This window comes from Thalassophryne amazonica, chromosome 1 (genome assembly GCF_902500255.1).
Source record: "Thalassophryne amazonica chromosome 1, fThaAma1.1, whole genome shotgun sequence".
Lineage (NCBI taxonomy): Eukaryota > Metazoa > Chordata > Actinopteri > Batrachoidiformes > Batrachoididae > Thalassophryne > Thalassophryne amazonica.
Window position 1 is genome coordinate 53,930,896 of NC_047103.1, and position 18,006 is coordinate 53,948,901.

Genomic DNA, 18,006 nt, shown 5'->3' on the forward strand with positions numbered 1-18,006 from the left:
TGGCATAGTCTCTCTTAAAGGTACATCACACGACCATGACTGTTACATATTCTCCCCCTGGTGGGACAAAGGCTGACCTCAGCCGTCTGCTCTGAGACAGTCCATACTTAAAATACTACCATACATGATAAAGCACTTAAGGTGTCCTAACCAAACAGGAGTGTACTCAGTGGGGCACCACAGTGCCTGACATACAGTCCCCTCATCACCCCATCCCCGTAGAGACAGTGCCTGCTCCCAGACCACCAATAACCAGCAAAAATCTATTTAAGCATAAAAATTCAAAAAAGAAAAAATAATATAGCACCTTCAACTGCACCACAGACTAAAACAGTTAAATGTGGTCTATTAAACATTAGGTCTCTCTCTTCTAAGTCCCTGTTAGTAAATGATATAATAATTGATCAACATATTGATTTATTCTGCCTTACAGAACCTGGTTACAGCAGGATGAATATGTTAGTTTAAATGAGTCAACACCCCGAGTCACACTAACTGCCAGAATGCTCCTAGCACGGGCCGAGGTGGAGGATTATCAGCAATCTTCCATTCCAGCTTATTAATTAATCAAAAACCCAGACAGAGCTTTAATTCATTTGAAAGCTTGACTCTTAGTCTTGTCCATCCAAATTGGAAGTCCCAAAAAACCAGTTTTATTTGTTGTTATCTATCGTCCTCCTGGTTGTTACTGTGAGTTTCTCTGTGAATTTTCAGAACTTTTGTCTGACTTAGTGCTTAGCTCAGATAAGATAATTATAGTGGGCGATTTTAACATCCACACAGATGCTGAGAATGACAGTCTCAACACTGCATTTAATCTATTATTAGACTCAATTGGCTTTGCTCAAAATGTAAATGAGTCCACCCACCACTTTAATCATATCTTAGATCTTGTTCTGACTTATGGTATGGAAATTGAAGACTTAACAGTATTCCCTGAAAACTCCCTTCTGTCTGATCATTTCTTAATAACATTTACATTTACTCTGATGGACTACCCAGCAGTGGGGAATAAATTTCATTACACTAGAAGTCTTTCAGAAAGCGCTGTAACTAGGTTTAAGGATATGATTCCTTCTTTATGTTCTCTAATGCCATATACCAACACAGTACAGAGTAGCTACCTAAACTCTGTAAGTGAGATAGAGTATCTCGTCAATAGTTTTACATCCTCACTGAAGACAACTTTGGATGCTGTAGCTCCTCTGAAAAAGAGAGCTTTAAATCAGAATTGCCTGACTACGTGGTATAACTCACAAACTCGCAGCTTAAAGCAGATAACCCGTAAGTTGGAGAGAAAATGGCGTCTCACTAATTTAGAAGATCTTCACTTAGCCTGGAAAAAGAGTCTGTTGCTCTATAAAAAAGCCATCCTTAAAGCTAGGACATCTTACTACTCATCACTAATTGAAGAAAATAAGAACAACCCCAGGTTTCTTTTCAGCACTGTAGCCAGGCTGACAAAGAGTCAGTGCTCTATTGAGCCGAGTATTCCTTTAACTTTAACTAGTAATGACTTCATGACTTTCTTTGCTAATAAAATTTTAACTATTAGACAAAAAATTACTCATAACCATCCCAAAGACGTATCGTTATCTTGGCTGCTTTCAGTGATGCCGGTATTTGGTTAGACTCTTTCTCTCAGATGTTCTGTCTAAGTTATTTTCATTAGTTACTTCATCCAAACCATCAACATGTCTATAGACCCCATTCCTACCAGGCTGCTCAAGGAAGCCCTACCATTATTAATGCTTCGATCTTAAATATGATCAATCTATCTTTATTAGTTGGCTATGTACCACAGGCTTTTAAGGTGGCAGTAATTAAACCATTACTTAAAAAGCCATCACTTGACCCAGCTATCTTAGCTAATTATAGGCCAATCTCCAACCTTCCTTTTCTCTCAAAAATTCTTGAAAGGGTAGTTGTAAAACAGCTAACTGATCATCTGCAGAGGAATGGTCTATTTGAAGAGTTTCAGTCAGGTTTTAGAATTCATCATAGTACAGAAACAGCATTAGTGAAGGTTACAAATGATCTTCTTATGGCCTCAGACAGTGGACTCATCTCTGTGCTTGTTCTGTTAGACCTCAGTGCTGCTCAGATTAGAGCATGCCATAGGTATTAAAGGCACTGCGCTGCGGTGGTTTGAATCATATTTATCTAATAGATTATAATTTGTTCATGTAAATGGGGAATCTTCTTCACAGACTAAGGTTAATTATGGAGTTCCACAAGGTTCTGTGCTAGGACCAATTTTATTCACTTTATACATGCTTCCCTTAGGCAGTATTATTAGACGGCATTGCTTAAATTTTCATTGTTACGCAGATGATACCCAGCTTTATCTATTCATGAAGCCAGAGGACACACACCAATTAGCTAAACTGCAGGATTGTCTTACAGACATAAAGACATGGATGACCTCTAATTTCCTGCGTTTAAACTCAGATAAAACTGAAGTTATTGTACTTGGCCCACAAATCTTAGAAACATGGTGTCTAACCGGATCCTTACTCTGGATGGCATTACCCTGACCTCTAGTAATACTGTGAGAAATCTTGGAGTCATTTTTGATCAGGATATGTCATTCAAAGCGTATATTAAACAAATATGTAGGACTGCTTTTTTGCATTTACGCAATATCTCTAAAATTAGAAAGGTCTTGTCTCAGAGTGATGCTGAATAACTCATTCATGCATTTATTTCCTCTAGGCTGGACTATTGTAATTCATTATTATCAGGTTGTCCTAAAAGTTCCCTGAAAAGCCTTCAGTTAATTCAAAATGCTGCAGCTAGAGTACTAACGGGGACTAGAAGGAGAGAGCATATCTCACCCATATTGGCCTCTCTTGGCTTCCTGTTAATTCTAGAATAGAATTTAAAATTCTTCTTCTTACTTATAAGGTTTTGAATAATCAGGTCCCATCTTATCTTAGGGACCTCATAGTACCATATCACCCCAATAGAGCGCTTCGCTCTCAGACTGCAGGCTTACTTGTAGTTCCTAGGGTTTGTAAGAGTAGAATGGGAGGCAGAGCCTTCAGCTTTCAGGCTCCTCTCCTGTGGAACCAGCTCCCAATTTGGATCAGGGAGACAGACACCCTCTCTACTTTTAAGATTAGGCTTAAAACTTTCCTTTTGCTAAAGCTTATAGTTAGGGCTGGATCAGGTGACCCTGAACCATCCCTTAGTTATGCTGCTATAGACTTGGACTGCTGGGGGGGGGTTCCCATGATGCACTGAGTGTTTCTTTCTCTTTTTGCTCTGTATGCACCACTCTGCATTTAATCATTAGTGATTGATCTCTGCTCCCCTCCACAGCATGTCTTTTCCTGGTTCTCTCCCTCAGCCCCAACCAGTCCCAGCAGAAGACTGCCCCTCCCTGAGCCTGGTTCTGCTGGAGGTTTCTTCCTGTTAAAAGGGAGTTTTTCCTTCCCACTGTCGCCAAGTGCTTGCTCACAGGGGGTCGTTTTGACCGTTGGGGTTTTTACGTAATTATTGTATGGCCTTGCCTTACAATATAAGCGCCTTGGGGCAACTGTTTGTTGTGATTTGGCGCTATATAAATAAAATTGATTGAATTGATTGACATGTCAGCACTGAATACCGTGTAAGTCCATTAAGTGGAAAAAAGATGTAAATAAACAGGTTCAATACAGGCGACCAAAGTGAATTAACCCTTTTTTTTTTTTTAACATGCAAAACTCCAACAAAACAAATCCTTAACTCAACACAAATCAGGCTGTGGGCTCAAAACAAAGCAACATCCACTAACTCCCTAGTATGTCGTAAAAACAAAATCAGTGATATTATTGTGGACGCATAACACGCGAACATATGCTAAAGAACCCCAAAAGCATTACTTCAAGTCAAGTCGGTCGGTGTGGAAAGCGTTAGTCCACCTGGTGTCTGACCATCCCGAGGTTACTTGGGGGACACGTCTTGGTCTCAAGTCGTAGCGTTCAGTAGGCGCAGCAACCAAGTCAGACAATGAGAAGTCGTCGGTTAGAGAGCTATGAGTCGCTGTGGCAGTCTCAGTCACAGGAATCAGTGTAGAGTCGGTCTGTTCAGAGTCATTGTTACAGACAGATTCATTGTCATTGAGAGACATGGGGATGGCGGAAGTTGAAGAGACTTCAATGTTCGAACTGCTCGGTTCTGGTAAATCCGGGTCAGGAGGCAGGTTGTTGGTCGTGGACTCAGGGCTCTGGCAAACAGCAGGCACATGACTTGTCCGTTGGGGAGAGGCTGTGTGCCATGTGTGAAATGGTAGCAGGTTCACCATATGAAAAACTCCTGCATCTGCTCCGGTGTCGATTCTGGCAAGTCTGTAGTTCACGTCTGACAACTTCTGGGAGATGCGGTAGGGGCCAGCATAGAGTGGGGCTAACTTTGCAGTGAAGTTGCTCATTGCATCAGATTTGTGGTGGGATTTAGCTCTGACGAGATCACCGATGTTGTAGGAGGCACAGCGGCGTTTCAGATCGTAATAGCGTTTCTGACGTTCGTGGATCTCAGTCAGCACAGCTCGAGCATGATCATGTGCTTCCTGAAGCAAGGTCCGCAGACCTTCAGGATAAGGGACTCCAGGGTCATCAACACCATCACAGGAGGGTTGAACAACCAGGTCAAGGGGCGTGTCCAACTCTCGACCATACAGCATCATAGATGGACTTAGACCAGTGCTTTCATGATGTGCAGTGCGTAGAGCAAAACAGATTTGGGGAATGTACTTGTCCCAGGTAGTATGTTTGGCTCCCACATAGGCACGAATGGCTGTTTTGAGAGTTCTGTTCACTCATTCAGTGGCGTTTGTTTGTGGATGGTAAGCTGTCGTGAGCCTGTGCTCGGTACCAAGCGTAGAAATGACATGCTCAAAGAGTTCACCAACGAATGGTGCTCCTCTGTCAGAGATGAGGAACGAGGGGGCCCCATGTCTGGCAAAAACATCACTGATGAACTTGTTAGCTGCTACTTGTGCTGTAGCTTCTCTCAGTGCACTCACTTCGATCCATTTCGAGAAGTAATCCACAAACACAATGATGTAGGCATTACCGCTTGCAGTGCGTGGCAGAGGGCCAACATAGTCCACGCCAGTGTACTCCCATGGTCTTTGCGGTTGGATCGGTACCATGAGGCTTTCTTTGGCTTGGCTTAGTGATCTGGCACACTGAACAAGACACCACATACCTTTTGACATCAGAGGCCATGTTTGGCCAAAAGAACCTGAGTCTCAGGCGAGCCAGTGTTTTTGAGATACCCAGGTGCCCTGCTGTCAGGTGGTCATGGTAATACCTCAGCAGACTACCTCGGATGGCAGTGGGGGCGTAGAGCTTCATTTGCTTGAGTGGATGCAGACCACATTTAGTTTTCGAGTCATGAAAGTAAAGCAGTCCATCCAGAGCAGCATACTGGGAGAGATCGCCGTTGTCCTCACTTTGGCTGCCTTCTTCCACTTCACTGAGCAATTTTCCAGTTACATGGTCCTCCAGTTGCATCTGTCGTACCTGCAAGCAGTCCGCCAACACTACCAAGGGCAGAGTATGAAGATCAAGGCTGCCAATGACAGCATGAGTAGGTAGGAGGTCCATTGAAGCACCTGTTGCTGGGAGAGGGTTGTGTGAGAGTGCATCAGGGACTTTGTTACGCTCACCAGGCTTGTGAACTATACTAAAATCAAAGTCCTGGAGGTGAAGGCACCATCTGGCAAGCCTGCCAGACGGGTTTGGGCAAGCCATTAGCCATCTCAGGCTGCTATGGTCTGAGTGGGTTGGTGACGTGTAGACCTTCAATGTATGGCCTGAAGTGCTCTAGGGCCCAAATAACAGCTAAGCACTCCTTTTCTGGAGTGGACAGAAAGTCTAGTGATTCATCCACACGTGGGAGTGGATATGAGTCTTTCACAGTCAGCTGATTGAGACCCCGAAAGTCTACACAAAATCTTGGATCTCGTGGGGGTTTATTCACGGATGACCACAGGAGCTGATCATGGTCCTGATGCTGGCTCAATGATGCCCTCCTTTAACATTTTTTGAACCTGCTCCTCAATGATTTTTTTTTTTTTTTTTGCGGGTGAAGTGCGGTAGGGAGGGAGGTTGACAGGTTTTGCTTCCCCAGTGTCAATTACATGTTCAGCTAATGACGTGCGGCCCAAGTGACCATCAAACAGACTACTGTAGCTCTCGAGCAATCTTAACAGTTCAGCTTTTTCCACCCCTACTAAACAAGCATGCACTACTTTGTCACTCAGAGCTGATGGTGAAACATCGAGAAACATCATAGTTCCACCTTCAAAGTCACAGGCGTCCGACCTGTCATCCTCAAGGTCATCAGGGAAGGGTTGGTTCTCATCCATCGTTACTGTTCTGGTAGGCACATGTATGGACAGGGAGGTACGTATCATAAAGTCCATTCCCAGAACAATAGGGGAGGAGAGCTCAGCAATTACAATGAATCTCTGGTAGACACGCTTGCCCATAAATCCAGTGGTAAGCCAGCTGACTCCTAGTGGGTTACAGTATGTGTTATTTGCAAGGAGAAGGGGCAAACCTGACCAGATTGTAGTAACAGGTTGATCTTGGTTGTTCCCTGAAATCAAGTCCGCCCTTACGGCTGAAAGTGATGCTCCTGTGTCAAGTGTAGCGTCCAGTGCTGCACCTTTAAAGTTCACTTTGACTTTAAATGGGGTGTTCCATGAAGACAGCGAAGCTACGTCCTCAACGTGATTGAGCACAGGTTGCTCATCTGGGACAGGACAGGGTGGGGGAGGCGGAGTTATTGTCTGGTGGGAGGGTTGCCTCTGCGAAATGACCTCCCCCCTTGGAAGTTTCCCTGCCTCCTACCAGGGGGCCTTGGTACTGATGCTGGGCCACCCCCAGCCTCGTTTGTACCATCAGTGTTGAAGTTTAGACCCTGAGACTCAGTTTGTTGGAGTTCAGGCGTGGACTCGGGAGGACTCGGGGCGCCCCTCTGAGCGATAGAGCAGTTAGGGCAGGTGCGGGATGTAAAACCAGGCATGGAGCATTTCAGGCAGTGAGTGCCACCCTCATTTTTACATTTTGCTTGAAAGCGGGGAGTATGCATGATATTTGGGCCAAGGACAGAATGGAGATTATGTGCTCTTAGCATTAAGTCAGTTACTGAATCGACAGGTGTGCTAAAAAGAGCGATTCTGTATTTCTCCTGGGCGTGCTTACAGATCAGCTCCATCTGCTCTGTCTCAGATGGGGGATTCCTCAGTTTTTTTAATTCACCAAGCATGTGACCTACAAATGTGGGAAGGGGCTCCTCAGGACCCTGGAAGCAGTCAAGAATGCCTCTCAATACACGCTCTGGTTATCAGAGGGGAGGAAGACTGTCCTAAACAGCACACAAAAATCGCTCCAACTGGCAACATTATTAAGCACACTGAACCATTTCTTTGCTTCACCAGACAGAAAGCGTGGCAGCTCCCTGAGGATTTGAGCATCTGACAGTTCAAAAGAAGACCTGTAAGTACTAACAGATTTTAGCCAGTCTTCTGGGTGGATTACACCAGTGCCAGGAAACACAGGAGGCTCGAGCTTTGCTTGGTGTAATGCAGCTGCTAGAACCCTTGTAGTGTTTGCAAGTTCAAGAGAATATGATTGGTGATGTTCCGTATCTTCCGCAGCTTTAGCATGTGATGGCATCGCCACATTGGAATATGCAGTTCTCCTGGAAAGAGGAGCAGGCACAAAGGGGGTCGAGGTAGCTGCTGGGATGTGGTTGGCAGAGGGGCATGCAGCGGCTAACTTGTCATCTCTATCCCAATGTTCCAGAATTTTTCCTTGTAGATTAAGGGATTCATGTAGGCACTGCTGAAGCATGTCAGATGTGGCCTGTAAGTTCACTACTTTGCGTGCAAGGTCCACATTTTCATTAGTGTGAGCAGACAGTCTTGGGAGAGCTGCGAAGTCAATGTCAAAGTCGAAGTACTCAGGGTACTTAGCCATGGCTATTACTCAACAACTCAGTTTGAGGTCTTTAAAACATCCTTTTTTTTCTTCTTTTTTTTGCTATTTCTTCACCACATTTCAGTTCAGTTTCAAGAATCCTCACGGCATCGTGGTTTATCTAAAGCCGGTAACTGTGGAGCAAGAAAGCAGGACGTGAATCCACACTTGTTCAAACAAGTCCGTTTGGACCTTTGATCTTGCCAGCACACGCGGCTAACCAGCTCGGGCTGCTACCCACTCCACAGTACTTATCCACTTTTTGAGTTCTGATAACGGCTCGTAGGCTCCGGTTTTGCAAGATGGTCCAAGGGAAAGTTGTTCGGGTGCCAATTGTGATGGTCCGGATCCGTATTTCCAGAGTCGGCAGGTTTTTGAGAGCATCAGAGGCTAGGACAATTAGCCAGGAAGTGCACGGCTGCTCAGGTTCGGGTTTTCCACAATGCTCCACAAACACAAAAATATAACCATACAATGCCAGGTTACACGGCTACTTATTATCCGACTCGGGTATGAACCCATGCATCACTTGTGAGTCGAGTGACAAAATATAAAGACGGGAGCTCGGCTTTAGACATACGTCCATAACGAGAGCGCCACATAGACTGACTAATAGTAATAACTGTTGCGCCCTCTGGTGGCGTGGCATAGTCTCTCTTAAAGGTACGTCACACGACCTTGACTGTTACAACATTCAGTTTGGGACTGGGACAATCAACTCTCTACACATCAGGGAATATATTATTTGAAATTTGCAGCAGTGATGGTATGTATCTGCCCCTCGCCCCTCACTTTATTGATGCTATAAAACACCAGAACATTGATTCTTTAAATCCCACGTTGCATTCCTCTCATTCACTCTATCCTTCTCAAACCTGTTACTTTATTGCTCTTCTGTTTTTCTTTTTCTACTCATGATGCCAATTCCTTTTTCTGGCTTGTATTTTGTTCCACCCGCACATCCACCCACTATCCTCTGCTCTTTCGTGCAGCAGAGAAAATGGCCCTGCATTTTAGCAGTAGGTTTTAATGTGCAACAGTTTCAATCCATAATTACATTTTAGGAATCCACACTTACAATTTGACAACTTGAAACTGCAAAGCAATTAGTCTGAAAGATCATTCAAGATAACTGCAATTACAGCCCGAGTAAGAACTATAATTTAATACTCCATCAGAAATTGCAGATATCTATAATTATATCACAGATATTATCATGTGAACATTTATAAAGTGAATTAACATAAAGTTCTATTGGTGATAAAATATAGTGAGCATTTTGGGTGAGTTTTGTCTGTCTAATGCGTTGTGGTCTCTTTCTATAAGCAGAAACTGTTGATCACTTGTTGTATTACAGCTAAATCAAGAAATCATTGGATATTTATTATTGCACATTATAAGTAGTTAGCATTGTGTTAATGTACACATAATCTAGCTTCGTTTTGACTAGTTGGAATAATTCAGTATATTTTACATTTAGTTTTTGAATATTCTTATGTCACTACATTTTCTACAGTCACATAGGGATCAGGAACAGTTTTGTTGTTGCTCTTAAAAATGACAAACATATTGTACACAGAACCAAATAGATTAATTTTTACCACTTGCTACATTCTGTTTTTTATGGGCAAAAAAATAATTAGAAAACAGTGTGTGATATTCCACAGGGAAATTATGCAAAATAATCTGCAGAATAATACCCATTTAAATTAGAATTTTGTGTGACGCCTGCTGACAGAATCCTCTTTGCAAGATTATTTGCCTCCTTGGCCCCAGAGTGACCTCTGAACAAAGCTAAAGTTAGCACTCCCCACCTAAGCTGAACTAAATACACTAAACAATTTCAGAAAATTAGCGAACACGCTACACTTTGATCAGATTCAACACATCTACTGATGTTATTTCACATCCACTTTCCGCTGTGAAAAGTCAAATGTAGCACTGCTACACAAACCTGTGAATATCATTTTCTTACAATCACTTAATCCTGCCATAGCCGCGCAGGAGCGCTGAGGTCGGATGAGCGTGAGTGAATCAGGTGAAAGAACTGTGGAGTGAAGCAGAAAAATTTACCGCGTACATGTGTCGATGCGATGAAGGTATTGCAGAGGGGAATGATCGCGGTGGGCTTTGGAGGAGATGGATAGCAACTCAATGCTTCTGCTGAATATCAGCAGGGTGAATTTTTTTTTCTTCATATTCAGAGAGAATGTGAAACTTGTCTGGGGTTAAAGCTGAAACCACTTCAAAGCATATGCGGCAGCTGTGCTCGCCTTAGATAGTGCGCTTTTTAAACACACTCCCACACAGCTCCTTCCAAGAAGCTGAAGAACCTGGAGTGTGGATGTTTATTCCCAAATCCACTCTGAAGCTGCAGGGGGATTTATCCGTGTGTGTGTGTGTGTGTGTGTGTGTGTGTGTGTGTGTGTGTGTGTGTGTGTGTGTGTGTGTGTGTGTGTGTGTGTGTGTGTGTGTGTGTGTGTGTGTGTGTGTGTGTGTTGATTTACATTTCTACATGCACTTTTTTTCTTTTTTTTGTTGAGGCTTTCATTTGACTGCAGCAACCTCATGTTCTATCTTCCCGATGAGGAGATCGGTGAGGTGTGATGTGGAAAAACCCAACAAGCGTGTGGTGCAGACAACAATATTTAAATGTGAGGCTGAGGAGAACAGAGAGAGCAGCCGGAAGTCAAAGAAAGATGTGAGAGAAACAAAAGATGTGGGATGGAGGGGGTGTGTGTGTGTGTGTGTGTGTGTGTGTGGGGGGGGGGGGGCTAATGTGTCCTTCATGGGGTGAGGCTGGACAGAAATGGCTCAGCGTGTATCTAAATTGACTCCATTACAGGAGCAGTGCACCGGAAAGTATCAGTGACATCATCCGCCGCTCCCAGACAGGCGGTTAAAACTCTCAGAGGGGATGATGGGAGCAGCGTGTCTGCAAGACCCGGCAGCTTCTGTGGTCTGGTGCTTGTTTACGCTCGCTTTGCATGTTTTACATGTGACAGTGAGGAACAACATGTAATGTGATATTGTACGTCCTTGTCACCCAGCAGAGAGCGCAGCCAACCAGAACAGCACTCATTACAGCGTATACTGCTCACAAGGTCAACGCCAACCCCTCAGGAGAGACCCAGCCTATTGGGGCATTTTTGAGTGATCACACAAGAGCTGCAACAATTAAACAGAATCAGAATCAAATTTATTGCCAAGTAAGTTCTCACATACAAGGAATTTGATCTAGTGTTATTGGTGCATAACAACAATAAAAAAAAGAAAAGGGAAAAATACTTCTGTATGACATAAATAGTCAAATAGGCAACACTATGTTTACTGTTAAATCAATATAACGTAGTGGGATAGGGCTGTGCAAAAGCATATGATTGGCGTGCAGCTGTACAGTACATTTCAGTGCAGGGATGACCAATCTGTGCTATGTGGAAGTGAGGGTGGGAGAGTCAGGGTAAATGGGGGTCTCTGGCATTATTTAATAGTCTGACTAATGATGGAAAGAAGTTGTTTTTCTGTCTTGAGGTTTTAGTCCTGATCTTAGAAGTAGAGAGATGGAACGCCATTATGATCTCAGGGGCTGAGGTCGTGCCGCACATGTGCAAGAGGACTTGGGGTTTTTCACTTCTGGTCTTTTGCTCTGCAGCCAGCACTTCGTCCACAGGTACAGTAGTGTTCAGAATAATAGTAGTGCTATGTGACTAAAAAGATTAATCCAGGTTTTGAGTATATTTCTTATTGTTACATGGGAAACAAGGTACCAGTAGATTCAGTAGATTCTCACAAATCCAACAAGACCAAGCATTCATGATATGCACACTCTTAAGGCTATGAAATTGGGCTATTAGTAAAAAAAAAAAGTAGAAAAGGGGGTGTTCACAATAATAGTAGTGTGGCATTCAGTCAGTGAGTTTGTCAATTTTGTGGAACAAACAGATGTGAATCAGGTGTCCCCTATTTAAGGATGAAGCCAGCAACTGTTGAACATGCTTTTCTCTTTGAAAGCCTGAGGAAAATGGGACGTTCAAGACATTGTTCAGAAGAACAGCGTAGTTTGATTAAAAAGTTGATTGGAGAGGGGAAAACTTATACGGAGGTGCAAAAAATTATAGGCTGTTCATCTACAATGATCTCCAATGCTTTAAAATGGACAAAAAACCAGAGATGCGTGGAAGAAAACAGAAAACAACCATCAAAATGTATAGAAGAATAACCAGAATGGCAAAGGCTCACCCATTGATCAGCTCCAGGATGATCAAAGACAGTCTGGAGTTACCTGTAAGTGCTTTGACAGTAGACGCCTGTGTGAAGCTAATTTATTTGCAAGAATCCCCCACAAAGTCTCTCTGTTAAATAAAAGACATGTGCAGAAGAGGTTACAATTTGCCAAAGAACACATCAACTGGCCTAAAGAGAAATGGAGGAATATTTTGTGGACTGATGAGAGTAAAATTGTTCTTTTTGGATCCAAGGGCCGCAGACAGTTTGTGAGATGACCCCCAAACTCTGAATTCAAGCCACAGTTCACAGTGAAGATAGTGAAGCATGGTGGTGCAAGCATCATGATATGGGCATGTTTCTCCTACTATGGTGTTGGGCCTATATATCGCATACCAGGTATCATGGATCAGTTTGGATATGTCAAAATACTTGAAGAGGTCATGTTGCCTTATGCTGAAGAGGACATGCCCTTGAAATGGGTGTTTCAACAAGACAATGACTCCAAGCACACTAGTAAACAAGCAAAATCTTGGTTCCAAACCAACAATATTAATGCCTCACAGATGTGAAGAAATCATGAAAAACTGTGGTTATACAACTAAATACTAGTTTAGTGATTCACAGGATTTCTAAAAAAGCAGTTTGAACATAATAGTTTTGAGTTTGTAGCGTCAATGGCAGATGCTACTATTATTGTGAACACCCCCTTTTCTACTTTTTTTTTTTTACTAATAACCCAATTTCATAGCCTTAAGAGTGTGCATATCATGAATGCTTGGTCTTGTTGGATTTGTGAGAATCTACTGGTACCTTGTTTCCCATGTAACAATAACAAATATACTCAAAACCTGGATTTATCTTTTTAGTCACATAGCACTACTATTATTCTGAACACTACTGTATCCCACACGTCGGGAACTATTCAGATAAAATATATCTTATATAAAATATAGATCTTGCAGTGGATTAGCAACAAGGCAAGTTTTAAAACACAGTTAAAGTTAAGTTTATTCAGTCAGCTAAGGGAAGAGGAATTCGACCCTTTTATTTGTTTTCATTTTTTTATGTGATTTCTGGTCCAAAAGGCTACATCTTGTAGTCTATTATTTTCTTGTCCAAAATATGGTGCTAAATTTGTCGTCTACACTTCTACAGGGATACAGTTGCTATTTATTTTAATTTATTGAGATCTTATTGTTCTCTGTTCAGTTTAGACTCATTTTATTTAATTGGTGTCCCAGTGTAAATTATATAAACTATACACTTATTGCTACTTACATTAAATGATGAGATTCTAATGTCTCTGCAATCTTTACATGTTTAATTGAGCTCCTCCATGTTAAGTTTTAGCCTCACATGGACCACAATGGAAATAAATGTTTGTTTTATTGTGTCATCCGTGTATCATTGATATATTCACCTTTCTGTGTTTATATTGATTTTACAAAATTAACTCAATCAATTCTGTAAATACCAAGGGTGTAATGATACATGTATTTCTATTGAACCATTCTGGTACGGGACGTTCGGTTTAGTACAGGGCTGTGCACGGGTGAGTTCACCTTGCATGTGTTTACCATAAGCACACCTGAATATTAGCTGCACCCACCAATTTTAAAAAGAGAAAAGAAATTGTACATAAATAAGCCGCACTTGTCTATAAGCCGTGGATCTCCACGTTGTAACATGAAATATTTATACGGAAAGATGTTAGACAGAAAGATTTTTTTAACTTTTAATTAAATACGTACCATAAATGCTTTTTTCCCTTGTTACACGTAAATATTGATTCTCACATCATCCAGCATGCGCGCACAGTGTCCCTGCTCCACAAGGAGAACTGAGTAATTTTTTTAAAACTTTTTTTAACTTCTTGAGACTTCATCGCGTGTGCAGCCAGGATCGCATGGAGGCTGTGGTAAATGAGACGTTATTGAGGTGCTGTGACTTTTTTGACTTGTTGCGCCAAGACAGAGAACCGGTGGGTAAGGAGGAGGGGAGAAGGCTCCGCTCCGCTAACTGATTTGGCAGTGCAAAGTGCCGCAGAGTGACTTTTCTTCACTAAAACGCACAGGTAAGACTTTATATTTACACTGTGTGTGAATTCACACCGCATGAGGAGCACAGCTTTCAGGAAATCAGTTGACAGCATCAGTTGACATATTTGCTTTTTATTTGAGAACATTTTATTTAACTTATTACCAGGCAGAACTTTGTATAATGTTACAATAAATTGTTGGTTTAAACAACAAGCAAATTTAGGTTTTGCATACTACCGAAAATGTGTACCGAAAATGAACCAAACCGTGACCTCAAAACCGAGTACGTATCAAACCATGATTTTTGTGTATCATTACACCCCTAGTAAATGAAGAGATGAGGTGCAAAACCTAGTATCTCCACCAGACCACTCTTGTTTTAAATAAGGATATTTACCCGATGGAGGTTCTACATCTCCATGAATCATTCTTTCTTGTTATGAAATGGTTATGGTGCACTGAACAAAATAGCAGAATCTCCATGGCACAGAGCCCTACTAAGCATGCGGTCACAAAGTTCTTCTGGTGTGGAAACTGGAGCGATCTGAATTGTTCATCAGCAGATGGATGAATATAGGTGTGTGTGGAGACAATTCGCGTCATTCACAATGTGACAGAACTTAACGATGCACTATTACGCGCAACTGCGCAGAACATTATTCTTGACCGTGTGTAATGGTTCCTGATAATGCTCCACCAACACATTCCATTAATCATAACGCATGGTAACAGGTTGCAGCAGTTCCTGAGGACACCTGACGCCTCTGCCTCAAATCATCACATTCATGATCAGCAGCCAAGAATGTATACTTTGTGGAATTCGTGACGTGCCATCGTTATGTGTAAACGCAGCATCAGAGAAGCTCTCGTGGGTGTTGCAATCTTTGAGTCACTTGCCAGTGAGTGATGCGCTGTTCTCTATGTGGTTTTGCACACAAACTGGGATGGCGCTTACGAGATTCTGCATACAAACCGCATCTTGACTTGCATTTAACATAAGATTTATGGGGTGTTGCAGCAGAATTCATTTTGTTATCGGATACGAGCTTCGGTAAGCTTTCACTTGCAATGGTTATCTCATTTTCCGTGGGCATGACATTTACGGGGTTTTGTGCCTGAACTCTTCAAATACTGAAGATTTCTGTTTTACTCTAAATGCTATTTTATCTGAGGGAACAAGGCTGTCTACGTTGCCAGACTGAGAATTGAAAGAACGGGGGAAAAAAACCCTCTTTAGATTAATTGATTACTCATAAAAATCATTGATAGATGAATTGCAGCACTAGATCTCACACACATTGAGGTTAAAATAAATTAAAAAATCAGTTCATGTTCATAATCTTTGTCAGGTAGTGTGACGCTGTGATCACACATCACTTCTTAAATGTAAGTAGAGTTCTTCTAACACTAAAACTATTTCCAGGCCTGTACATATTTAACACCCTTCTTGAAAACATTACACTTGCAGGTTTACATGCACTTTGGTCACAAACTTTTAAACTTGAGTTTCCCCAGTTGAGCACATCCCATTTTATCAATCAATGTGAGTTAAATCAATGATAACGTTGACTTTATTTCCATAATATACAGTAACTAAGGCAAAGCCTTGGACCGAACATTTGACGTAGGTTGATGCAAATATAATGTGTCAGTTGTATGTGATACACCATAGTTAAAAACTGCTTGGGTGTATGAAGGTCTTGAGATGAAGATACTTTAAATAGACTGACAATTTGTTAATGATAAATTACTGTAGGCTTTATTGGTACTTACATATGGGTTTATTAAACGTATTCATGAAAATATCATTGCTAAGTAGAATATCAAGAACAGAAACTTCAGTATTCTCCAGATCAATAGATTTATTGAATGATCAATATAATTTACAACAACAGTAAATGATATGTTTATATCTCCGACATTAATGAGCATAGCTCCTCACCATCTCACCATGTCATTTAGGTCCTTCAGACTTTTGTTTTAGTAAAATGGCTCTGGGGAGCATTAGCATGGCTAAACCTCTTCAGCTTCAGTGTCCAATAACTTGGACCCTCTTGACTCCCCCCCGTTTTAAGCATTTTCCTTTAATTGCCTCTCACATGTCCACAAGCTCCTCACCATCTCACCATGTCATTTAGGTCCATGAGGCTTTTTTCAGTAAAATGGTTCTGGGGAGCATTAGCATGTCTAAAACCTTTTGGCCTCACTTGATGTTCGGTATAACATTATTGATTATATGATATAGATAATAGTTAAAAGACAGTTTCATTTCAGTTTTCCAGTTTTTTTTTTTTTTTTTCTATGTCAGATTTTCATTGGGTCAACAGATGTCACAGAACAATCCCTCTTTAAATATAATGGAAGAGTTTAAAAGTCGAGAATAGGTGGAATTAGCGGTTGCCTGTATGCCTGGTCTTCTCGGTGCACCAAGAAGATGAGGCATTTTCTGGCGTAGTTCATCATTATAATATGTGTATTCCATCATACAGTTGCACATGTGTAACAACTGCTGCGAGAAGCACTATGGAATGCTGGGCCTGTTGCTGTGAAAAAAGACTGTATTTGACTTATTTTACATCAGATGCATTGCAAGTGTGTGGTGGATGCATGTTGATGTTCATTTCGTCAACCATGTTAACAGGCTCCAGCTATTACTACTACGATTACATCAGAATCTTAATCAATACTGGGGTTGGGTGTCGAGAACCAGTTCTTTTCGGGTATTGTTAAGAAATGATTCGATCCACCGATATCAATTGTTTTATCAGCGGTCTTTTACAGATCCCTGCAGCAGGTCTATAATCATAATCTATAATAAGCGTGAATCAATAAAGCAATGCTTCGGTTTTCCGACTCCATACATGTCAACCTATATGGATTGTCCATAAATTATATGGATTTTTCAGAGTTTCAGAGTCATACGGACATACAAATAAAGTCAGATATTCAGGGTTTGTTCTGCAGCGGCTCTGTAATCAACCGTTTCTGCAGCGCGACTCCACTTTGAAGCGTGAACCATTGAAGCAATGCTTCGATCCACTGGTTCGTTGGTTCTTTGATTCGCTGCTCTTCAGAAGCAGCAAGTCCCCTTCTTAACCCCTCTCAAAGCCATTAAATTATGTTAATCGTGAGTCACTTTTGTGTGGATTAAAGTCACTAACTGGGACTCTTGTCTTGTTGCAGTCAAGAAACGAGAATCGTCTTCCGTTACGTGGGCACAGCTCCAAACGCTGCGCCGCTCTGTGCCGAGACAGAGTCCAGTCGGAATGAATTAACTTCTAAACAAATTACCGCTTCAAATAAAAAGCACACCTCTTTCCAAACGCTGTAATACAGACAATAAACTACAATTGACTAAAACATTTTTTTCCTCCCAAAATGAGACGTCCTGCATTCTTTATGAATTACATCCTGACGTGCAGCACAGCCAGCTGCAAGAGCTCAGCACAGATGTATGGAAAGATATTAATGCCAATAGTGTCTGAAAGGAAATGCTTTTGACAAAAACTACAGATTTTGTTTCTTTCTATTTATGTCCGGAGATCAAGGATCCACCATGTAGAGTTTATTATGTCTTGAGTTTAAGGATCCAGTGACCACTTTCACATGTATTTACTTTAAGACTCAATAAAATGTTGTTGACATAGAAACCTGTAAAGCCAATTTTTAGTACACAGAAAATTCACAAGCGGTATCGATAAGGGAATCGATAAGGAATCGGATCGATAAGCGGAATTGATAATGGTATCAATATCAATAAAATC

At 41.7% G+C, this 18,006-nt stretch overlaps 1 protein-coding gene across 1 annotated transcript in view; it reads left to right on the top strand.

Annotated features, from left to right (window-relative positions):
* kcnb2 (potassium voltage-gated channel subfamily B member 2) overlaps positions 1 to 18,006 on the top strand; it is a 420,876-nt gene that overhangs the window by 79,508 nt on the left and 323,362 nt on the right. The gene's annotated exons all lie outside the window — the stretch shown is intronic.